We start from the raw sequence: 25,135 nt of genomic DNA on the forward strand, positions 1-25,135 counted from the left end.
GGGAGCCGGCGCAGGCTGCGGGCCGGCGGGAGCCGGGCCTGCCTTCCCCGGGAGGCGGCGGCGGCGGGAGGCGGCCTGAGCTCCCTGCCCCGGGGGATGCCTTTGAGCGTGGCACGCTCCGCCCGGCAGACACCTTTGGGATGACTCCTTCCCCTCCCCCTCCCCGGCCTTTACTTTGGGGGCGGGAGAGGTGCCCGTGTGCTTTCTGTTGGGAGGGGGAGGAGGGCACGTGCGATGCTGCTGCTCCTGGGGCATGGATGATCCTTTAATAAACCCCTGGCACAGGACACGCGATGGTTGCACTGATAGGTTCCCAGAGCCGTAGCCGGTACGTGTGTTGCAGGCTTCGGGGTTTCTTCGGCCTTTGGGGGGGCCTTTGCAGTTATTCCGGTGTACCGCGGAGCTCGGCGCTCCGGTGGAAGCGCGGTGCGCCCAGAAAAGAAGCCCCGAGGGGTTCGAGTGCATAAGGGCGTAAATAGCGTGTCTGGTGAAGGAAGGGGCGAGAGATTTTAGTGAAATTTTTGCGCCTTAAGCCGAGTAGCTTTTATGGGGAGCCTGGGCAGACGTGGCTGTTCATGGAAAGCAGCGTTGTGAGCGCGCTTAGGGGTCGGAAGACCTTCGGAGGGAAAGGGAGTGCGTTCGTTGGCGAGGAGGCCTGGAGTTAACCCGAACGTTACTTATTAAACCCGGCGATATTTAACCCCAACGCCCCCGTCTCACGCCTCCTTCGGGCGGCGGCGGGGCCGCCCGGCGGGGGGGCGGTGGGAGCCCCCGGCGCGGCGTGCGCTGTTCCCCTGCCGGGTGCTGAACCCCGCCGCCGCCGCCGCGGGGGTGCCGCGGGGGCAGGAGCTGAGCCCTTCCCGCGGAGCGTTCCGCTGCAAGGTTGTTTTGACGGCAAACCTCTAGAAAACCACGGTGTAACAGAAGTGGAAATCCCTAGCCTTGCTTTCAGATTTCAGCCAGCCGTATCCTTGATAAGGACAGAGCAGGTTTGACCAGATGCAAAAGTCAAATTGTGGGAGTTTGTAGCTTTTGTTTCTGAAAGGTAGGACATGCGTGCCATTACATATTATTGTAAAAGTTAAAGTGAGAAGGAGGTGTCTGCTAACAGAATGCTCTTTGCATATTTTGTACAACTTCATGCTGTGTAACTTAGGTTATTATTTTCTGTTGATCAGTGAGTTGTAATAGTTTTCACCTGTAAATGTTCCCAGAATGCAGTACCAGATACGTATTGTGTTACAATCATTTAAATAATGATTAAGTCCCACAATAGATTCAGATAATCTTTCAGAATACATAGGCTTTTATTTTGTACTATAAAACGTGTTTGAGCACTATTAAACTCTTTTAACTTTGTGTCATAATTTGCAATTCCATTGAGAAGAGCATGTGGCCTGATTTTTTGTTTTTCAAGGAAAAACAAAAGGCATAGGTGAACAGAACAGTTTTAGCCGTTTTCCCCTTAATTGCAGGCTGAAAAATTTTGCAAAGAATTATTTTGCCATTTTGAAAGGGGACACCTTGGTTTCTAACAATTTTCCTAGCTCCCTTTTTGTGTATGTTCATAGACATGAAATAAAATTTGATATAAATGTGTTACTTTAATATCATATATTTGGCCAAACTTAATTATTTTCCACTCTGGCATTTCCTTTAACCCCTGAAAGAGAATATTTGTACTTTGGAGGGTTTGGACCCCTTAGTGGTTTCAGCTGTGGAAAGACAGCAGATTTAAAAATTCACTCTTCTGAATTTTTCTCATAGAAATGAACTAATAATTGCTTCTTGGCTGGTTTATGAAGGAATAAGCGTAGGAATGGAAAGGTTAGGTATGAGCACTATTTTTTGGTTTAATCATTTAGAATAGCTCAGTGATCAGAAATTAGATAATTAACATAACATGACTTCTTTAGCTTTTCTAATTAAGATCATAGCCGTATGTTTGTTTTGTTAGCAATATATACTTGTGGGCTTATCAGCACGGGCAGATAGATTTATGTTCCTATTAGACCTGGTATACTCAGTTTAGAAAGTACCATTACTGCACCTTATGGTAGTATTCAGATGGAATTTAAATTTACTTAGGAGTAACTCCTTTGAATTTATTTGGAATGAAGTTGTATGTTTATTTTTAAATGAGGACATAAAAAAATTATTTGGGCATGTTGTTAGTCTTGTCTGTTGTCAAGATTGATGCACATGGCTCCAGACTATGTTAATCCAAAGCGAATGTTTGTTGTGTAGCTTAGTTTCATTGCATTCAATTTTGTTTTGAGTAAGTTATTGTATTTAGTTTTGCTTAGTAGACCTTTGTGTTTATGTATGTATTGCTAGTTTGCTATCTAGAAACAAATGTATATTTCTTCACTTGTGACAAATTAAGACAGGTACAATGGACTAGAGAAATAAAAAGTTTGCTTATTGTTTAGCCAAAGTAACTTATTGCGTTCAAATGCAAAATTATGCAGAACGCAGCACCTTGTTTTTTAAAAAAAATTACATGTTACCTTCTCTTATATCCAAACTGTCACGGTTTTTTAGTTAAGAGTCAATGAGAAGACCATAATTAGGACACTTTCGCAACGTGAAAGAACTGTCTTCCTGAAATCTGGAAAAGTACTTTAGTGTATACAGCATCTGCTGACTTGCAGATGTCATTCATGTTTATTTTTGAGTCTCTATACAGAAAGTTGTAGAGTTAAGCTTATTTACTGAAACAGGAGGAAATATAAACAATGATGGGTTACAAAACAGAAACTTGTAAACTAGAGGGTTATGTCTTATACAAATAGGAAGTCTCACTAGTTTGTGGATAGAAAACTGAGTCCTAATCTTTGTGCGTTACCATTTCGAGACATTTTGCAACATGTGAAAAGAATGCAACCATCAAAGTGTCATATTCAGCCCCAGTGTTAATGAAGTATTCAGATTAAAGATAGTGCTCACTTAAGTTCCAAACCTAGGTTTTCCCTTTTCTATCATTGACACATAGTGCAGGCACATGAACTAATAACGGAGCTTCAGTGTTATGTTGTCATGAGGTTACCCTTATGGTAAAATACATTTTACAAGGACCGTGGTGCGAACTGTCAGATTGGGAGATTTTTGTGATGGAGAATGAGATAGCAGAGTTGGGCTAACAATGGCCAAAGCTTTGTCATTTAAGTGTTCTGGATATCTTCTTTTAAAAAAGAAACACACACAGCGGAACGAGAAATGTGGGGTAGATAAACAAGTGAAAAGGAGGAAAAAAGTCTACATTTATGGTAAAGGTTAGATTATATGCATGCTCTGTCTGCAGTGTTGTGCACCAATGCTTCCTTAGTAAAATACAAATCTTGATACAGAATTATTCTGGTTGCCTCTTGCAAGCCTTTCATGTTTGGGATATCTCTGATAGAATGGCTATTAATCAGTTACCATTGGTGTCAGGGTAGTGAACCTGGATTAGTAACTACAGAGTTTTGTAATGCTGAAGTTGGCTAGAAAAGTGAAGAAAATGTGTGCGGCGCCCCGAGTTGAATCAGTATTAGGTCATCCTTCACTGGTGGTGACATTGGTAAAAGTTACATAATCTGCGACCTTTCTTGTTGTGTGAGGGACTGAGCAGACCCTTGACTAGAACCGTCCAGAGAGATCTAAACGATGTTGCCATCTCCACTAGCCTGATGGAAAAAAGAGACTCTGGTTCGCTCGGGTTGCTCTTTTATTTTGTCCTTTTTCCTCTCCATCCCCATTTTCTTCTTATTTACCTCTCTTCTTTTTTTCTGTCCAGTAAGCATCTAGTGTAGCTGGTCAAAACTTGATGTTTTGTTACATGGTTTTTTCAGAATATTCCTGATAAAAATTTCTCAAATTTGGGGTTGGTTAATAAAGCTTCATTCAGTGTTTGTCTGCTCTTAAGGTAGGTCTGTGAGAAAGAGTCATCACCAGACACAGGCAATTTTCTGTCTTTGCTCCTCTTTTTGTATTGTGTCTTGCTTGTTTAAAAAAAATAATCTCAGACTAACTTTCTTTTTCAGGATAGTTTTACTATATTTAGTATTGCTTAAAAAGTGGTGATGCAGCTTTTTACCTTTATGAAACATTTTTACAATTAAAGGGAGTAAGGGGTTTTGGCAAAATGCTACCCTTCACTAATGATTTCTTCTTCAGGTACTTTATTCTTCCTTTTCTTCCGCTAAAGATTAAAACATTTTGAATTATAGTTGTTGCCATGGGCCTACACAATAAAGCAGAGAAAGGTTTCTGAATGCATAACCTCAGACCTTGTTTAGCCTCTTAATACTGTGTGAAAGGTCACACTAGCATCTTTAAGTGTCTGAGACCATTTAGTTTGTTGAAATAACACAGCACGTATACATTGTGTCTGAATTAATCACTTTGAAGCAAGCATTCTTCTCAGATAGCGAGGGTATTGTCTACTTGAGAACATCGTCCAAACAAAGACATTACCTGGGCAGATCTGAAGTTCACCGATGTAAAAGTTTTGTAAAAATTATCTTTGAGAAATGTGGGGAAAAAAATAGTTGGGGTGTCACAATTTCGTAGTCAGACTGTTTTAGAAATATATATGCTGTCGGTTTTCCAACTAAAAATTAACGTGCCTTTCTCCTACTTTATGAGGTACCTTCTCACGACTTTCCTCTAAGACTCTTCATTAATAGCATGCAAGTTGCAAGATCTTTTCTCAGTGGTGATGCTATTCACGTTTTGGACATGCATTGGAAGTTACGGTAAACTTTCTTATAGAGGTGTAGGTGGGAGGGTAAAGACTGACCTTAAGTTTGCTAGAGCTTATTGTCAAACTGCCCCAGTTGTCTAAATTGAAGCTGGTTAGCTTTTTGCTTGTGATCTGCCTTTCTCTCAAAAACTACATCTTGTTGGGCACTCATCTTCAAAACATAGATTCGAGTCAGTAGCTTTTCCTAGGAGCCTTAGTTTTCTTCCAAAAGCTTAGTTCAGCGAATGAATTCTACAAGTAGAGAAATGCTGTACTTCCATTAAGAGTAACACATTCTGGACCCTGAGCAATGTTGATTTTCATCTTTCCCAACTGTAAGGCTGTCATAATGTTGAGTTTATCCGTAGAAACTAGGAGATCTCCCTCTTTGCCATTTGTGGCCGTACATCTTCACAAAAGCATTTCTTTCTGATTTTTGATATGGCTATGATAATAAGCTTTTATGTGTAGTGAATGTGATTCATACAATTGTCCAGTTCCCTTTTTATAGTTTAACAGTGCTGAATAGGAACCTTTGCCTTTTATAGGTAAAGAAGAAGAAAGTCCTGGATTTTTTTTCCCTGTTTTTTAATGTGTACCGTGGAAAAAATACTGGTGACTGGAATCTCACTGATAAAGCAGACTCTTTTACTTACAGTTTAATTTGCTTGCTATGATACTGTTTCTTTCGAACTGAAAGAAGTGGAAACACTGAAATTAAAAGTATGTAAAGCAAGAGATTATTTCCCAACTATACATGGATGTTTTAATTAATACCTACTTATGTAAGAAACAGCCAGAAATTTGGAGGTTTATATGTTCTTATGGAGCAGGGATGAGAAGTCTTGTCTAATCAGTGTTTCTTGATTTGGAGTTTACTTACCCACATATGGTTGAAAGACTTCGATCTTCGCCCATGCTCTATGTCTGTAGTTCAGATTTAGCAGTATAGAGTTTATCCATTACATTATGCTTCCGTTTACTTTTCTAGGTTTATATTTGTCCCCTTTTCCAGTACTGCGGGAAGAATTTCTGTGCTACTTACCTTAAAAGTTAGTGATCGTGGATTTCGTGATAACTAACTTAGTTCTGGGATAACCTTTAGTTGGTTTGCTGGCTTCATTAACTGAACAATAACAGAATATATGATCACCATGCTTTAGAAAGTATAGCATACAAAAGCCTGATATGCAGCCATAGAATGTCTCACCTTTAATGTTGATTTAGCCATATCTGTCTGTCTGTTCGCTTGTTTGTTTTTTCAAATGAGAGTAGAGCATCTTTGTGAGAGGTACTTTTATGTCATATTAGGATTTCACCCATAGGTTTTCTGAAAATGTCTATCTTGAAATTTATAACACTTTAAAAGGAAAGAAGTTTGCTGTGCAGTGCCTTGGTGAAGTGAAAGTTAAGATTTTCACTTTGCTTTTTCACTTGTTCAAGCTGAAAAATTTATTTTGAATAGCGGGAATTTTTTTTTTTCCCCTTATTCCAATGGTTGAAACAGTTTTGCTGATGGGTTTAAAAATTCTTTTTTTTGGAGATAAGCAAGTATAGTTTTTGTTGTCTGCGATTTGCGAGATTGATACTATGCAACAGGAGGACATGATAATTAAAAATGAGAAAAGATTTTAGCTCTTGTTAGAGTATTTATAAGGTCTTGAAGTGTGGATTAAATAAAAGAAATAATTTACATTCTGTTCCTATGTGTAGATGTAGTATGCAACTCTTTACTTCTTGTATTGAAATGATCTTATATTAGTAGTCTTATGTATGACAGAATTCTTCTTGAAAGTTTAGCAGAATGCCTGAAAAAGCTGTTCTTGGAGAATAGGAGGGTAATAAATAACCATATGGGAAATGAGCAGGTAGCAGCCTTTTTTTATGTGGGATGTTTTTAATTAATAAAGAAGTAGCATAGCCTTTTAGGTTGGGGGTTTTTTTTTAATCACAAAGCAATTGAGAAAAGTAAGTTCAAGTTTACAAGGAACAGTAATTGCATAAAAAAGTGCTTGGGAAAAATAAGCTTAATTAGGCAGTTATCTCAAAAAATCTCATTTTGCAAGTAAGATTTTTATGTGATGTTTTGTTTACTTGTTTTGTTTTCATACTAATTTACTGAGGCCTATGTTAAGCCTAACTTGTCGAGTGCAAAAAAAATTAGCATAAACCCTCAAGAATAATCTTATTCTATGTACATTTTGCAAAATCCTGCAAAACAGGGCTCTATCCTACTATGACAAGGTGGGTGAATGATATTAATAGTATTTTGCAAGGAGTAAAATGCATTGTCTGTTCCTTGTACTGTGCGATAAAGAACAAAACTTCCACCGGCTGACTTCAGTAATTTAGTGAATAGCTATGTATTACAAAACCTATTTCTGAGCAGAAAAGTATTTTTTGATGTATACCAAGATCTGAAAGAACTGACTCAATGTTAATTTAGCTCCATATGCAAGTGAGTTACCTAGAACAGTAATCTTTAATAGTTTTATACTTAACATGACACTTCGTTATGTATTCAACATACAAATTGTATTAGTAGACCAATATAGTAATATATTAAGTATTGCATACATATTGAGGACTGCAACTGTAGAAATACATGTTTTTCCTTTTCTAATTAAACTATATCACTTATTATGAAGTAGAGTAAGGAACCAGAATGCATTTGGTCTTTGAACCATAATATACTTCGGGCTTTTGAGTACTTACTGTGTGGCTATTCTTAGTTTTATTCATTGTACTGTATACTGTAGGGAATTTAAAATCTTTGTGGAATATTTTTCATTTGAAAAATCTTTCTTGTATTTATTTTGTTGGTTTTCCTCTATATCATATCTGACATTTGAGACGTAAAAGTGGGAAGTAGAAATTTAAGTATATGGTGTGGTTTTGTTTGTTTGGTTTTTTGCTGGTGTTTTGGTTTTGGGGTTTTTTTGGAGTTTTTTGGGGGTTTGTCAGTGTTTGGTTTTTGTTTGGGTTTTTTGTTGTTGGGTTGTTTTTTTTTTTAATGTATGGTGTGGGGGATTTAAATTCATACTGAAATCTAGGAAGTGAGCTGTTACTCAGAAACATTTTATGGGAAGCTGTATGGATGAAGAACAATATGCATTCTTCAGGAATTAAAATGAATTGCAATGAAGTATCTTGCAGATCTGACTCAGAAGGGGAAGGTTCCTAGGATGTCTGCAAATGACGGAATAGGCAGAGATTGCCATTAAAAAAACCCCACCTTTTCTCTTAGCAAGCTGCTTTTAATGCCCTGGGATAGGCCATTTAGGGAGGGATTGATAGCAAGGCCTGAGATGAAATCTGCAAGGCTTTCATCCAGTAATTCTTGAAGAGACAATGAATGTGGCGCCAGTTAGGAGTTTGGCAAACCAATGCACTTCTACTCTGCTATTTCCTACCCTTTCCTGAAACAATTTTTGTTGTTCCAGTGTATGTTTCTGGAAGAAGAAAACTTCCAGGAATTCAAATAGGTATTATGTAGTTTCCCACTGACATGGTTCCTTCATATGCTGTGGACTAGTGGCATAGCAGTGTAGACAGTGAGAAGCCAAAGGCTTACTATGTACCCTCTGTCAGAATCTTCATCTCAGAAAAAAATCAGGAGAAAGCGGCAAGATGCCTAAAAGTAAGTACGTATCTGGTGTGAAGAATGCCCGTTGTTTCCAGTAAAAGCACAAAAACCAAAGATTAAAGGGAATAGGTACTTCTCATTTCCTCTTTTTTTAGCTTCATTTTCCTTTTTAGTTGTCTGAATACTCAAGGGGAGACGTTAAATAAGCCTACAGCAAATCAAGGATCCTCAAAATCAGCTTCCTTGGAAAAATAAGCTGTAAGTTAAGCATAGTGAGGAAAAATGTTGTGAAACATCTTTAAAAGATAGTGCAGTGTGGAGAAGAATTAAGAGGTGGCCTAATGAGTACCAGCTGATTCAAGAGCAGAAACAGGTGAAGGGAAATGTGAGCAGACGTGTGATCGTTGCCGGAAGGAAGATATAAGAGAGGCAATGGAGAGGGAGATGGTAGGGCTGTCCTGTTATGATAAAGGCTGTGCATGTATGCCACAACAAATGGTGCCCGAACAGGGACTGAAAGAAGAAAACCTGAAGAAAGAAGGTCTTGGAGAAAGGAAATAGAAATATCCGGTGGCGAGCCCCACTGAACTGCAAAAGCTGTTGAAAAGAAACAGGAAAAAAGCCATTGAAAGGAAACGGGATAGAAGCTGTTGAAAGGAAACAGAACAAAAGCCGTTGAAAGGAAACGGGATAAAAGAAAAAAGCCGTTGAAAGGAAACGGATACAAGGTGAGCAGCCGTGGGGAAGTTATATGAACTTTATACATTAGTCATGGGGCAGTCGGCATCTCAGTAGGAGAACTGCAGACGAGGAAAACTTTGCAATTAGAAGTTCTAGAAGGAATATTGTGTGTATGCAGCTCTGCGGAAGTTGCGTCCTGCAGAGCAGGTGTTGCAAAACGTGACTGATTCAGCAATTCTGGAGGGAAAATCAAAAGATAAGAAAGATTCATTTGAACTTGCGCCAACGGCGGATGAAGCTTTACAGAGACAGAGGCTAAAGATGAACTTGTTCTAGTGAATGTAATGGCAGCAATTCTGGAGGGAAAATCCAAAGGTAAGAAAGATTCATTTGAACTTGCGGCAACAGCGGATGAAGTTTTGCAGTGATAGAGGCTAAAGCACCATTTGTTCCTGCCCTCCGCCCCCAAGAAGATCTGCTGCGGGGATTTGTAACCACACACACACATATCAGTGATGTTCTAGAGGAAAGTGAACTGTATGATGGAGAATAGGAAAAAGAATTAGAAATGTTAAGTTTGTCTACCATATGAGGTGATTAAGGAGGTATGCAAATCAATAAAAGAATATGGGTCACAGGTTTCATTTGAATATGAACTTGTTCTAGTGAATGTAATGGACAATTTGGCAATTGAGAACAAAAAAGGGGAGATGTGGAGAAGAATTCTGGAATCGGGCGTTTCGGATAGGAGTTCGGCAATGCTACAAAACCATGAACAAAAAAGGGGGAGATGTGGAGAAGAATTAAGAGGTGGCCTAATGAGCACCAGCTGATTCAAGAGCAGAAACAGGTGAAGGGAATTGTGAGTGACATGTGATCGTTGCCAGAAGGAAGATGTAAGAGAGGCAATGGAGAGAGGCGCAATGGAGAGAGCGATGGTAGGGCTGACCTGTTATGATAAAGGCTGTGCATGTTTGCCACAACAGTGCAGGGACAAAGTTTTTCTGTTGATAATACTCAGAAGACTCCAGAGATGCTGGGAAAAAGTCGCAACAGATGCTTGTATGTGTGTAACTCATTAAAACTTCGGTATTGCTGTTATGCTCTGATGTAAGACTTTAAGAAAATTTAGAGAATATTTTAGAACAAATGGCATATAAAGCGGAGTTTTGGGGGAATGTTTTTGTAATCTCCAGATTTTTCTCCTACTGTCATTACGATGTCCTGAAAGAATTCCTTCTCAGATAGTCACTCTAATGATGTTCCTTTGCCTTGATAGATGCATCTAGTAGATCAATGAGGTATAACTCCCTACCTACTAGCTTTAGCTAAATCTAAATGAAAGTACTTCTAGTTATTGTAAAATATAATTGATCGTAGGCTTTTTTAATGATTGCTTTAATTGAACAGACTGAAAAGTCGGGGGGAAGGGGGAGAGGAATTTGCTTCCCTCCCAACCTCCCATTGTGAGGGATCCCAAACCGTTCTGGACATGCAGACGTTTGTTCTGGCATTTATTTAGCAAAATAAAGAAAAGAAGAAACGAGTAAAAGGTGTGTAGAATAAACCAGGAGACTTAAGAGGGTGTTGAGATTTTTGAGAGAAATCTTATAACTTTTTCAAGTAAATGTTGACTTACAGGGTAGCGCTGTATGGCATAATTCTTTGGACAGAAGGCAAGGCACAGAGCTTCAAGAAGTTGGGAATGGTCATGTTAGTAAGATGTATACGGTTCAAGTCGGGTATATTTAAACTGTTCCAAAAGGTAATGCTATTCTGACGTCTGTTTTTTAGGAACGTGCTCTGTTCCACAGTAGAGAGGTAAGCTGTAAAACCTTAAGGTCTGATCTTGCTGGTTAAATTCCAGCAGGGTAAGAATTAAAACTATTACTAGTGTCTCCAATGTGCAGGACCTTCATATCTGCGTGAGACTCGGGGTTTTTTTCTAAGCATCGAAGATCAAAATGGAAACACTAAAGTTCATGTTAAAAGCAACTGCTGAAGAATTTCCTGTGATTGTTAAGCTTCAAGGATACTCACCTGCCTGTTCCTATTTCTTTATTCCAAAGGGTATAGCTCTAGTTTATGCACAATGGTTTCAATACATGACTTTTCTCTTTGGCTTGGCAGTTGGTCAAAGAGAATTAGTGAAAATACTAGTTATCATTTCACCATTGTTTTGTCAGAAAAGGGTTCAAGTAAACTTTTTTTGGGTGCTTTGATGAACAGAACATCTTTCTGGAAAAGGCATCTGAGGCAAATTTCTGTATAGCATTAAACTGGGACATCATGGATTATCCTTAATATTAGAAAAATCTCTTAATTCCTAGTGTGTCTTATGTTTGGTTATTGTTATGTGTAAGATGCTATGAGGACTCATCAAATCATAAGGGAGATTTTAGATGTGAAATAGTAATCATTTTCAGTATTTCTTACTAGAATAGTAGCAGCTTCTGGTACCCTCCCCAATAATTTTTAGCAAGTCTTCATACTCAGATTATTTCTGGTATCCTTTTTCTGCACTGAACAAAACCCTGCTAAAATGTTCTACCTGTACTTCAACCTCTAGAAAGTAAATTCAGCTGTGCACATGAAAAATATGCAGACAAAAACCACTTTAAAATGAATGGTTGAGATCTCATTAGCATCTAGAAAGTATCTAACAATTAGGGCACATTCAAGAGCTTCCTCTATGTTTAAGATATTGTGAAAACATCAGCCTGGAGCCATTTGAGGCAATAGTAAAATATATATTATAATTCATTCAAAGCATAAATTTAAACTTAACCCACTAGATGCTGACATTCTAACTAGCAGCCATTGCAGGAAAAAACAGGCAGGTGCAGAAATTCTTTATATTTGGATAATTATGTGCTCTTTCTATTCCACAGTGATAAGTAGACAATTTAAAAAAAAAAAATCTTTGCTTTCATGCTGTACCTACATAAATCTTTTGACTATAATTCAGTAAGTTAACTTACCTTTTGTAATTTCATTCAATTTAAGTAAAGTCTGTGTTAGCAAGTAGTGCAGCCTAAGAGAAGCAGATTTGTAGAGCAAACCACTTATTACTGGGGGCTTCACATCCACACTGTTCATGGTGTTCTGCTTCATGCTAGCCCAAAACCCATGGAGTGAACTCCAAGTAATGGTTGGAGTGCATTAGGTGCACTCTTGGAGCACATCTCATTTAGTTTTGTCCAAAATGAATTCAGCACTTGCGTTTTGATCCTTCTCTGCAGTGTGAACCGAAGTATGGTGATTGGGGACTGACAGGAGATAGCTTGAAAGCCACACTCTTGAACGAAACAGAAACTCTATCTGCTATTTTTTGCCTCCACAGGATTGTGTGTGCCTCCTACAATTCTTGTGCATGCCAAAGAGGTCTTCCAGTGGGTAACACTGAGGAGACTTTCCTGATGGTGGAAAGTATCCAGAAAGATACTGGCTCTTGAACTGTTCCTGTGCGTTTTGTGAGGGTGATGTGGGCGAGGGCATACCCTTTGAATCTTTGGATACTCTGGAGAACGTAACTGAAGAGGTGTGAGAAATGCCTTTTGTTAACTAGCCTTGAAATTACTCTTAACTTAAGCTAGCCTAAAGTAAAATTCAGTAATAAATAAAAGTATTTCAAACTTCCAAAATAAGCCACACAATTACAAATTTTTATAAAAAGATCTATAGATGAAGAAAGTACAGAAAAAGCATATTTACACTAATACTTAGTTTGAACAGGCCCTCCCCATACGTAGCTGACTTGTCTGTTAGGAAAATACATGCAGCACTTTGTCAGGGATTGTATCTTCCTGCATTCACTACATCTCAAGCTGTGTTACTCAGAGATAGTTTTCTTCTGGTGTACCATGCAGTCTGCTATAATTGGTCACCACTTTAGAGCCCAACAGGACTCTGTCCAGGTTTAATCTTATGCCCCGAGGAGTTTTGGGCATGTTTCTATCATCACTGCTGCTTGTTCACTCCCATGCTGCACTGTACTGGCATAACCTGTTGTGTGGCTGTGCAGGCAGGGAACTGAAACAGCTGAAACTTAACCTGTGAGAAAAAAGGGATCCTTTCCAGCTGAATCAGCTGTGGGATCTGATTCAGCACTGAGCTCTGCAGGCTTCTGCTCCAGTAGGTGAATGGTGAGCAAGGCTGGCAATTTTTTACCTCTACTGTCAAATTTTTTAGACTCTGTTCTTTCTTTAGTACTCTTCTATCCTGCCATTTTTCACTCTGTGCAAAACAAGTTTAACTGGCTAACCTAATGGAAAACTACTCTTCTTTCTGAGAGATTAGTTTTCTGCAGCCTGAACAAATTGAATTGACTCAGTGAGGGACCTCAGGAGTGCCAGTGTGAGGGAGGGGCTGGATTGCACAGGTGGGAGATGGGACTTCTGCTTTCTGATTACAGCTCAAACAGATGTAATCATGTGTTGGTTTTGTGTAGTTCACTTGCATTAATTCAGAAGATAGTCTTGACACTCCTTTATCTAATTAAGTGATGTCTCCTTTCTTGCAAGTGTTGCTTTGTCAGGCCAGGTGGTATTTGCTAGCTTGTCCTGATTGACAAGCAAAGACACTGCCTCCACTGAATAACAAGCAGGAAAAAAACATAGTGAAGGGAGGGAAGGATTTGCCCATTATAGGAAATTATTTTGAGGAGCGGGTAAATCAAGATATATTTTCCCATTTCGTATGTAAACTTCTCTGATTCACGTGAGTAGCAGCTAGGTGAGTATGAAGGCTATGCTAGGCATTTATGCTTAACAAAGAGCTGAACATTTGGTAATTTGCATATGTTAGGTAACTAGAAAAGCTGAACATTAGACTTAGATAGCCACATTATATAAATCAAAACCATATCATAAAGTATAGCTTCTAGCAAAGAATGTAGAGACTGAGGTTATACAAATGAGGTGTAAAGGCAGACTAGCTAAGCGGGGAAAAAGATTTGTGTGCTTAACGATTATGCCTCTGTAGGTATCTTCAAGCCTCACATTCACTAGAAAAGTTTAACACATCACTTAAAAAGGCAAAATTAGGAAATTGTTTTTATAAAAGGAATACAGAAATAAACCAAATATACCAAATGCTTGTAATCCCAATAGTCTCTCCTTAAAAATCCCTCACTGAGCCTTATTCAGAGTTGACAAGTACTGAATCTTTTAGCAATTCTTTATGATAAATTCGTCTTTTACTCCATTTTATTAACGGTGAAATTAATCCCACCTAGAGAAGTAATCCTGTCTGTGAGTTGTCATTTATCCCAGCGAAATTTTTCATATATAGGGTGAACGAAATGTGAACTGGTCCAAATGATAGTATTTTGCCAAGCTAGTTTTCAATCAATTTCTCTCAGTTTACTATGAGTAAATGCTTGTGCCCACACAGTAGAGATGGGAAATTGCTGCCAGTAGAAAGAAGGTGGGATTTTTTCTTTTGGTAATAATGCATGAGAAAAACTGGTCTTTGGCCAAGGCATTAGTGCCCTATGTTCTTAGGGAATATACTATTGTCAGGCCCTCAAAACATATATTATTACTGCAGTGCACTTTTATCAAACTTCAGTTGGAAAAATCAGAAGTTAAACTCTTTTAAACAGACTGAATGGATACAATCACATCTGGTAGCCTTGTGCACCACCTGTTGTCCACTGATTGCAATTTGAGAGTCGGTGACTTGAGACTACATATAGTGGCCCAAAACTCAATTGCCTTCCATTCACTTTATCATGCTCACAGAAGCATATGCTGTTTGTTTGTGGGATATTTCTGTTTTTCTTGGATACTAAATGATTGGCTTCCTGCTTTTGAAGTAATTGTACTACTTTTGGTGATGTCTGGTTCATCTGTGAATCTGCTCCTACTTCACTGATGTCTTGTCTTCTTTCAGGAGAACATTAGATTCCATTTATTTTAATTACTTTTCTTTATTAAGCTGTATAGAACTGTTGGGTATTTGGTGAGGTTCCAGAATTTAATTATGGCTGCTATTACAACCAATATAAAAAAGAAAAGTTTCAAGAAAAGGAGGGGGGGGAAGTACTCCCAAGATTTTCAGTAGTTCCTCTTTCCCTTCACCTCCTCACCATTAAGCAAAATGCTTGAACACATTACTTTCTTAATGCTTGCAAGAGAAGAAAGCATTAAAAAATAAACTTAGCTCTTCTTTAAAAACAATGGAAGATAAAGAAATAAGGCCAACAGATTCCTTTGCTGTCATCTTCTTCCATGTCTGACTTTTCATCTTTGCATTTGGTTTGAATTACGCTGGCTAAATAATGGAAATGGCTTTTCAGAGCTTTTCTGCTATGTTTGTATTGAAAATACTTTTCAGTTACTGTTATTTCTGTTCTTGTGTAAGTCTTGTTCTTTGTGAATTGACAAAGGCATACTTCCTTTTGGACTGGCAGTAATATCTTTTGTTGCCTGTAAGGTGACAAGTTATACTGAAATCTATCTTAGCAGTGTTGTTTACTTTTTTAAATTTTTTTTCTTTGGGTTTATGTGCCTTGATACAGAGTTTGTTGATCAATCGTGTATCTTGTACAGATTATTTTTGGTGTTAGGTGTAAAAGTCAACCTCTTGGATGCAACTAATTGAGAGTTTTCTTACAGAATTTCTACTAAATGTCAAGTGCTCGTTTTCTTGGAACTTTTTTGTTTGGAACTGCTGTGAGTTGACATCTCCTGGAATCTTTAGATTTCAGTATTGGATCAATATTGATAATTACCTTTGTTTTCTCTTTCTCATCTCATCTCATCTCATCTCTCTCTCTCTCTCTCTCTCTCTTAAAATCTGACAGATAACAAAGCATCTCTTCCCCTTTACCTCGTGTTCCTGAATGACTTCTTAGGCAACTCAATGAAATACTTTTATTTCCCCCATCCCATCTTTCCTTTCTTAGTATAGCTCTGAGAAGAATGTGTTTTCCATATATAACTGCCTGAAAACTTTATCATTTCTGACCATGATGTTAACGTTGCTTCTTTCAAGACTTCATTTTTTTCCCTGTATTTCTTTCATTTTGCAGCCAGTGAACTTGCAAGTAGTCTGTTGTCCAGGAGAATATATCTGGAGTACGTACTGCTTTAATGCAATACAAAGGAAGTCATTGAAAAAGATCACTGAAGGTGATTGTGGTGGGCTGACCCAGTCCACTGTCTAAGCCCTCACCCAGGCACTTGCTCACTGCCCCCAAGCGGGATGAGGGAGAGAATGAGAAGGGCAAAAGTGAGAAAACTTGTGGGTTGAGATAAAGACACACAGCACAAAGCTGTGTGTGCCTTACTGAGGTCAAGGTAGACAATATGCACTGCTCTCCCCTCATCTACCAAGCCAGCCATTTCCTTGTAGAAAGTAGATTTTGTTAGACTGGGCTCTGTGTTCTGCTGCATTTTTTTATCTACCTGTTAGTCAGACAGGTAGAAAAGTCTAGTTTACCTTTGTATGGGGCCTTCTGCCAGACAAAAAGCACCTATAAGAAATTTTATAGCTTGTTCCACTAATCTATCTGCCCCCTTTCCTCAGGAATACAGGCATTTTATAGATCGGTGCAAGGAAGCAATGTCCCACTGTATGGCTTTACCATAGATTCTGGTACGACCTGTAGGATGAGGACAATCTTATAAATATCTATTTTCTGTTTACATTGTTGGCTAATTGTTTCCTACAATTGGTGAATAGCATTTTTACTTGTCACATGTGTTAGCTTTTTATAGCTTTAAAGGAGATTCGTCTCCTTTTCTTGTCCCTTCAGTGGAATCAGAAATGGAAATTCAGCTTCCATACTTTCAAGGAGTTTCCTTTATAGGGGGGAAAAAAAAGTATACATTTTAACTGTGTTAGTTCCATTTAAGTCAATGTAATACATCTGTAATGTTCCTCTGGGCAGTTACACAGCTATCTAATGTCAATTACTGTGCATTGATGGTGCATCTTAAGATGCAGACTGGGTTTTTAACCATGTTATGTGAATGTAATTGAAGAAAATCCTTTTATTGGGTGCCCAGATGAGATCATTTGACTAAGGGCTTGGTTTAAAGATGTTTAAAGCTCACAGTACTGCACAGCTTGTCACTGTTCTGTGTTTTATTTTATATTGGATGTAATTTCAGGTATTGGATTGTGACTGATAGCATTGCTTGCTGTGTAAATCTGTGTGAAGTTCTTTCTGCCAGCGTACATTATTTTTTATTTACACATTTTGCAGATTTCTTTTATGTAAGTAAGTACTTTACAAATTCTCAGATAAAAAGGAAGTCTTGAAACTTACATGCCAGATAGGCTAAATGCTAAAAAAAAACCAAACGCTTTTTTAAGTCTCTGAGGACAAGAACCAATATTAAACTGATATGTGAGCTTCTTGAATAAACTTGGATTCTTGTATTAGCTTGGATTCACTCTTATAATTAGCTTTGGCTATTCCAGCCTGACTTTTTAATATATGGCTTACTAGTAAAACACACTTGTTGGTTATTTAAGAATTACTTATGAAACTTACAATGTAATATATAAGTTAGAGATCCCTAGAGGCTGCTGTCAGTGTAATTTATTAAATATTTATATAACAGTACCTGCATCGAGGGCCTACAAAATTTAGTAGTTGAGATATGCTGTTAGAACACACATAATTATTTTATTTCACTTCAGATTTTCTGTGTTGAAAGGAAGCGAGTATTATTTTAGGATTTTTCTGTGCTTGAATATTGTTTCTTACTAAGCCTTTTCACATTAAGTAACTGGGATCAGCCTTCTTGAAAGCATTACATGGACACAGCTTTGTCCTTGGTCTCATTGTCTTTGGTTCTTTAGTTTTTTAACAGAATACTTTAGAATAGAATTTGATAGCTGAATAGCTAAAATTCTGTAGAAATAGTTCGTCTATTCTGTAGTAGACAAAGGTCTGTATTAGTTCACCAGTTTGTTCAAATTAGCTAATTCAGAGAAGTAAAATTCAGTGTATTAGAAGTATGTAATGTATATTTTTGTTGTATACTTTGCACTAACAGAGTCAAGAGGCTTTTGATTTTCCTCATAGTCTGTCATGATCAGTATCACCAAAGTTTTCCTTCTGGATGAGAGCTGAAGTGCAGTCGATATACTAAAGGACAGATTTGCAGTAAAATAGTATTCTAAGAGTAATAACTATATATTTCTTTAATAAGTAAGGTTTGCAAACCTCTTAATTTACTGAGGGACTGCTAATACACTGGAAATGACATACATGGAGTGATATATTTTGTCTTCCTCTTACATCTGAGGTTTACTTCTGACTGCATCCCTCCTTGCTCTAGGGAATAAGAATTTGAGATGAGAAGTTGAAGGTACAAAGCACCATTAGTAGTTTTAACTTGATGTGGTATTTGAAAGTATATAGCAGTTTCTAAAAGAATGAACAAATACTTCACAGTTAATTTATCTTATTGGTCAACCTGTGTGAACATTTACCTTTCTAGTGTGTTTTAAGGGTGGATTGAAGATTTTTGGATGTATTTTGGATGGAGGGAAAAAACAGTACATGGTCCGAAAGGTGCAAGTTGGGGAGATGGAGGGGGGGAAGAATAGAGCTGCAGTTGACACAAGAAGAAGGTTAGTATTAACATACAATGTGATGATGGATCTTGGGGGCAGAGGAAGGTGTTGAGTCATTGTTTTAGACTTGTGAGGTGGATTTACTAGAGGTTGTGTGCTCTAGAGAGCAGAGAATATTCTGTTGATCCAGTTCTGCAAATACTCATTTGGGTATATTAATGTTGCTCCAGTGAATGCTGCATTAAAAGTAGAAGAAGCTTTAAGTATTCTTTAAAATGTAATGCATTGCCTTTATTCTCTCTGTGGAGCAGTGCTGTTAAGAGATCCCTAGCCATACACTTCTGAAATTAAAAAAGTTTCATGGCTAAGAGGTACCCAAATTCTGAGAAGTGAAGTCTTTTATTTCTGAAGAGAGATATAAATAGTCGATCAAACAAGTCTCTGTAGCACTTCATAGGCTAGATCCAAAAAGAGATGTAGATGTGGTGATGCTTCAGTATCTTAAAATTAGCAGTTTGGACCGTGCAGTGGGAAGGAAGAGAACAGGGTTCAAATCTTTGCGTTTTGAACTATTGTTGCATTTTCTTTCCTGTTAGAGGACAAGTAACAAACCATAAATAGTTCATGGAACAGGAACTAGAGTCTAGGTCTTCTCTCGCAGTTGAGTGCCCCAGCTATTAGTCTACAGTGTGGTCCTTGTTGCTGATTGTCTGGATGCCACAGCATTTTAATTCTTAACTGGGTAGTTACCTAGCTTTAGCAGATAAGAAGCTTGTCACCATCCAGCCTTTTAGTTTCTTAATTAAAGCACTCTTCTGGGAAATAAGTGAATGTTTTTGACTCCCCATAGGCTAACAGGGAAATTAAATGCAAGTTCCTTGCCTCTGTGGTACTTGCTGTAATCCAGTGTGGATCTACAGGAAAAGTTCTGGGTTGGTAGTCCCAAGCCATTTAGAGACCCTTGTGCTCCCTGCTCTTACACAGCGTCTACCGCCGTCCTTTCACAGGGTGCGTGTGTGTTGCCTCAGGTGTAACCTCTGTGTTATCCTGCGTTTGAGCCTCTTAGCATATGTCTTGGTGCAGCTTTAGTCTTCTATGAAGTTTCTACCAGAAAAAATTAAGTGCATATATTATTTCTATTTCTAGGGAAATCCTGTGGTGTTTGTTGGATTGCTTTGTATTGGACTTGTTGACCTGACTTTTACTTGTATGCAAAAATGCATTTATTACATGCTACCATGGATTCAGAAGCCATGCAGATGAAGAGAAAATATCAAGAATGTTGACAGAGTTTTTGAATACTGTAACAGCAGGAGCATTGGTTTTTGTTGCCATTTAAATGAAAATATCTTATCATTCAGAAAGTTCTTGGATCACCCAGCATGGAAACTTTATTAGTACACCTGAAGGGATGAAGTTCCTGGACAATCAGGTTTTCCTTTCAGTTGTTTAAGTTAATAACAACTTTTTTTTAAAGAAAAGAAAAATAACTGCCTGTTTTACTTAGGAAGGTTTTGCTTCCATGGTTTCTCTGATGTAGTCTTGCTCCATGTCTTCCCATAACAAAAATGATTTGTAGGCTTGAAGAAAATTGTAACAAGCAGGAAGAGAAGTTTGGGGGAGCTCTCCCTAGCCTGCTTCCCCAAACCCTTATTTACATGCCATATGATTAAAAAAAAGAATAAAGAAGTAAAATATGAAGTCTGTTCTCCTACCTCAGTTTTTTGCTTTACTTGATAAATAAATCCTTGGTGTAGTTCACTGCATTTTTTAATTAGTTACACTTACTATTTTTGCAATTATCGTTTTGTATCTTAACTTTTTTGGTAGTAGCGCTTCTATGCAAAATTGAAATTGAAGTTACTCGAAGTGATTGTTAAGGTTTTTTTGTTTCTTCTTGGAAAACCACACTGTGTCTTTGATTGTTTGCTGGATTTCTTTTAATCTGATAAGGAAAACAGTCCTGAAAAACATAAGTAGTGCTGATATGACCTTGGCCATATCTTAGCTAGCAGATGCCTTTAGAATAAGACGGTACTGCATCATAATTTCTTGATGAGTTACAGCATCATGATGGCATGTGCTCCCACTCAGAATCTATTTTAAGAAATAACAGAAGCACTTTCTTATAATTAATCTTGTGCTCAAAAATACTGGATTGGAGTGAAGAAAGTCTACGAAGTAATGACGTTCTGGAGATCAAAAGAGAACTAATGGAAAAGTAATTATTTAATCTGTATAGTAAAAAAACTTAGCAGAAAAAAAAGGAAACAACTTAATCTCTGTTTTTTGTATTTGTCTATATATCTGTCCATATAACAGATTCGTACAACAGAAGAAATACTAAAGAATTCCTCAGAGAAACATGTGGCCCACTTTGTTAGGCAGAACTTTCAAAGACTAAGTTTAATGCTGTAATGGCTGTTAGAAATTGCAGCATGGTTTTGGAATTTTATGATAAAATCTTCTGAATAGCAGAGCATCTGATCTCTTTGCTAAAGGTTCCTATTTTGACACTGGTTTCAGTTTGTCCAGAAAATGTAGTTCATTTCAGGCACAATGCGTATAAGGGGCAAGTCTTAAGATGAAAACTCTTTAGTATGCTGCAAATACTGATCTGCTCTGGATAACCCTGTATTTTCCCAGAATGTAAGGGTCCTGAAAGTGTTTGAGGATACTCTGTACAATTAATATTTGTTGACTTGACCTTAATAAGGTGAGTACATAAACCTGTTATAAACCTGTTAGTTCAGATTAGCTGTATTTTAACTCGATATAAAACACTCTACTAAATACACTCTAAATTATTTGAGTTATAGCTTTATATTGCACTTAGAAAACAGGACAGCTGTGCGCTACCGTAATACAGATTAGTACTAATACAAGAAGAAAAGTGCAGTAGTAAACTACATATTTTAAGTCATGAGCCATAACATTTTCTGGTGGACTAGAGTATTTTTACCTTTTTTCTGTGCTGCTTTCCTACAAGCTTCCTGTTCTCTGAATATAGCTAATTCCAGGGTGCTATTAACATATCGCTATTTCTTGAATGGCCTGTGGGAATAATCAGAATTTGGGAAATGGAGCACAGAGGGGATTGATTTCACCTCGCTTGCTTATTTTTACATTAACAAAGTGTAGGTAAGAAATCTGTAGGTCTCTGCAGTCTTTTGTTACAAAATTAGGACATGGTATTTAATGAATGAGTGCAGTGAATTCTAGTGTGTAGCTAGAATGGCATGATTAAGTAATTTGCTATGATAAGTTTAAAAGGCTATTACCCCAAAGTATCAGTGTCTTCCAGCCTTTGAGGTATGAAAAGAACTGATTTTGAGAAACACAGAAACTTCCTAAAGAAATCTGACCTATAGAGCAATGATTTTAAGGTTTAATTAATGGGGTCTGCTGTGGGTAAAACTGAGGTCTTTCTCTGGTTGGAAGTTGATATGCCAGTTTTGCAAAGCATTCTGTTCTACACATGAAGATCATAAAATAATACAATCATCCCTCTCTAACTACTGGAATTCTACGTTTTACAGAGAAGGTGTATTTTATACAAGGTCCTTCCTAGCAGCAGGCTTGCCATGTTAAGAATAATTCTGGTCGAGGTAGCATACTGATTCAAATCCAATCAAGAAATTCAAAATTACTCAGAAGATGCAGTTTCTCATGCGTCTGCAAATAGTCTGGTGTTTTGGTCATGTTTATTCTTTGTGAGCACGTAGCCTACAGGGTAATTCTTCGGTTTCTCTTGAAAGATGCATTGTACACAGAATACTCACTTCACAGGGGAAAAACCAGAATGAAAAAGTATGAAGAGAAACATTTCCTTCATGACTGACAGAGAATTTCATGTGAGCTGAACACAAATAAAAGCATATTTGAGATAATATTTTTGAAGAAATACTATAAGTGAAATAACTTGTTTTCCTTAATGTGCTCAATATTGTTTTTTGTTCTGTTAAACAGTTAATCCATTCAGGTTTACTTAAGGGATGGAAATGTCATTGTTTTGGTCTTCAGTACCAGTGTAGCTTGAAGAACTTCGCTTGTTTACTGACTCTATGTGTGGGGGTACATTTCTAAAGCTCAGTTTCAGATAAATCTGAGCATTGTCTCATGGACTGTAGTGTGAAATGGGACCTATCTGAACTATTGAATCCTTATGAGGTCAAGTTATTAACCTGTGTCTGTTGAACTGATTGCCTGAGGCGTTAGTGAACAGTAATGTTTGCTTGATTCCGTGGCATCTCAAGCTATGTCCTGTTTAGTCTACTTTATTTCACAGTTTCTTATTTTCTTCTGTGTTTTTGAATTTGTTTTGTAGTGGTTATATTGCTGTCACTTTTTTGTAAATGCTGTGTATAGAAAATTATTTAATCTTTTTTTAAAGTTAACTATTGGTTTAGGAGATGTAAAGCTTAAAAATCCTGGAGGTGAATTTCACATTACATTAATGCTTTTTAGTTTCAGTCAGTTAAAATATGTGCTGTTGGCTTTAGAGATCACATAGTGCAGTATTCCAGAACTGTTTCATTTTTAATTAAAGGCATTTATAATTTGTTTAGAAAAATGTTCTGATATGTTTTTTGAAATTGCTCAGCTAATTCAGAAATGCTAAATTAGCTGTGTTCTGGTTGCAGTATAGTCTACTTTGCTGATATGTCAGAAGAAAAAATATAAATCAACAACAGGTCTGTATGAGTTAACATATCTCCATAGCTATGTTAAGGTTTTTTTTATGAAATGCGTGCTTAACTTCTAGCTTTTGCAACTTGGCATACTGGGAATGCAGTCTTGATAATGTAATTTATCAGCATTTTCTGTAGTCTGTTTTTTTATGAAGTTCATAAAATCACATGAAGTTCTCTACTGTAAAATAATAAACGAAGGATCTGTTCTCTTCGAAGAGAAAGTGGATTGATAAAAAGCAAATAACTGTGCCACAGTTGCCTGGCTGACATAGCTATACTTGCAGAGCCCCTGCTGGAGATATGGAGTGTCCCAAAAAGAAGTTTCTACTTGCATTGCTGTGTGCAGCCTCCTGAAATGACAGATGGGGATAAAACTTTGCTTTTATCTGTATCCACTCCGAGGTTTTTCATGGGTTATGTATGGTTCTTTGAAGGGAAATTTTTTCACTGCTCCTCTTCCTTCCACTTGACATAATGCCTAAGTTTCCTGAACTTCAGATGCTCTTTAAACTTCTTTTAAAAAGAATGTTTGTTCTTAGACTGTGTTTGAAACATTAAGGAACAAATATGAAGAGGTGTTGGCATTTGCAATTCTGTATGACTCTTCTGCTTTTTATTCTTTTGGTATTAGCCTACAGTGTGACAAAGTCCTGGGTATATGTTCTGTATACTTAAAGAGAAGTTCTTACAGCACAAGATTTTGTGAGAATAAGAAATTTGAAATTAAATCAGCAGTATAATTTTTAGGTTGGTTCAGCTTCTTAATAAGCCTACGTGAGGGATTGAGGTTTCTTTTATTTCAGTCATACAACTCCTAAGCTTGGCTTTGTTCATGTTATATACTGCAAAGGTAGTTGACTGGCCTTATGTTATGAGAATTTCTCATGTACTAATGTATTTTGAATCCATTATGTTTTTGTTTGAAAAATATAATTGCATAACAGGGGGAAAAAAAAAGTGTGGTTTGGGGTTGGTGGTGGTCCGTCCCGCCCCCCCCCCCCCCCCCCCCCCCCCCCCCCCCCCCCCCGTAGGTATCTTCTGGGTTTGGACTCACTTGAGTTAAAATGCAAATACTGGCTCATTAAGTTGTATGAAGAACATGAGTATCTTCTAGCATCGTATTTCTGTACTAATGTCAAATGGTGATAAGTCAATGCTGTTATATTTACAGTTTTTTAATGTGAAAGAGAATATTGACTTCTGACAAGTCTCGCTTTTAATTTGAAAAGAATTTAAGTATGTATTTTAACTTCCTGGTTCAGTTTCCACAAATAGGATAAATTTTGTATTTTCCAGCCTGTCATTTGTAAAGTGTGTAATATAAGTAATCTTCTCATCAGGTGGTCCTGGCGTGGTTTAATGTGCATGTGACACATTTTCTATTTCTCTACTTAGACTAGAAAAATAAAACTAATATCCGGGGATGGGGAACATTTATGTTTTCCTGTCTTTCTCTGTGTTCAGTAGGAAAATGTAATTATCGTACTGTCTCAGACTGGAATCCATATGGTGTAATATCATGTTGTAATAGGCACTATGGTAAGTTACTTAGTATTTTTATTTTTCCTTTTCTTGCATGTCAGTTTAACTTCTTATTGAAACACAAGCAAGACATATTTCAGAAATTTTTTAGTCAAATCCAATAGTTCTGTTATTGCCCTTAATTTGATGTTTCTTGATCACCTTTAATTAGAAAATATCACATAAGTGATATTTGTAAAGAAACCTGAAATAGTATTTACATTTTTTTCTATAGGGTTTAACCTGGAAGTTGTTATGAAATCCTTCAGCATGTATATTATATACAAATGTCTACAAACAGGTTGTTTCTGTTATGTGTGGTATTGCATTGCAAGTTTTTGTTCTGATAAAACTGCACAAATATTCATGGATTAGACTTTTACATTAAGA

General features: G+C 37.4%; 1 protein-coding gene across 17 annotated transcripts in view; it reads left to right on the forward strand.

The window, feature by feature from the left end:
- Positions 1-25,135, forward strand: part of GPHN (gephyrin) — a 300,275-nt gene that overhangs the window by 548 nt on the left and 274,592 nt on the right. Inside the window, exon 2 of one of the 17 annotated variants that reach the window (XM_075151834.1) lies at positions 24,689-24,763. The exons of the other annotated variants lie outside the window; for them this stretch is intronic. The gene's annotated coding sequence lies outside the window, so the exon portion shown is untranslated. The remainder of the gene's footprint in view (positions 1-24,688; positions 24,764-25,135) is intronic. 17 annotated transcript variants of the gene reach the window in all.

Source organism: Calonectris borealis, chromosome 5, assembly GCF_964195595.1.
Source record: "Calonectris borealis chromosome 5, bCalBor7.hap1.2, whole genome shotgun sequence".
NCBI classification, from domain to species: Eukaryota; Metazoa; Chordata; class Aves; order Procellariiformes; family Procellariidae; genus Calonectris; species Calonectris borealis.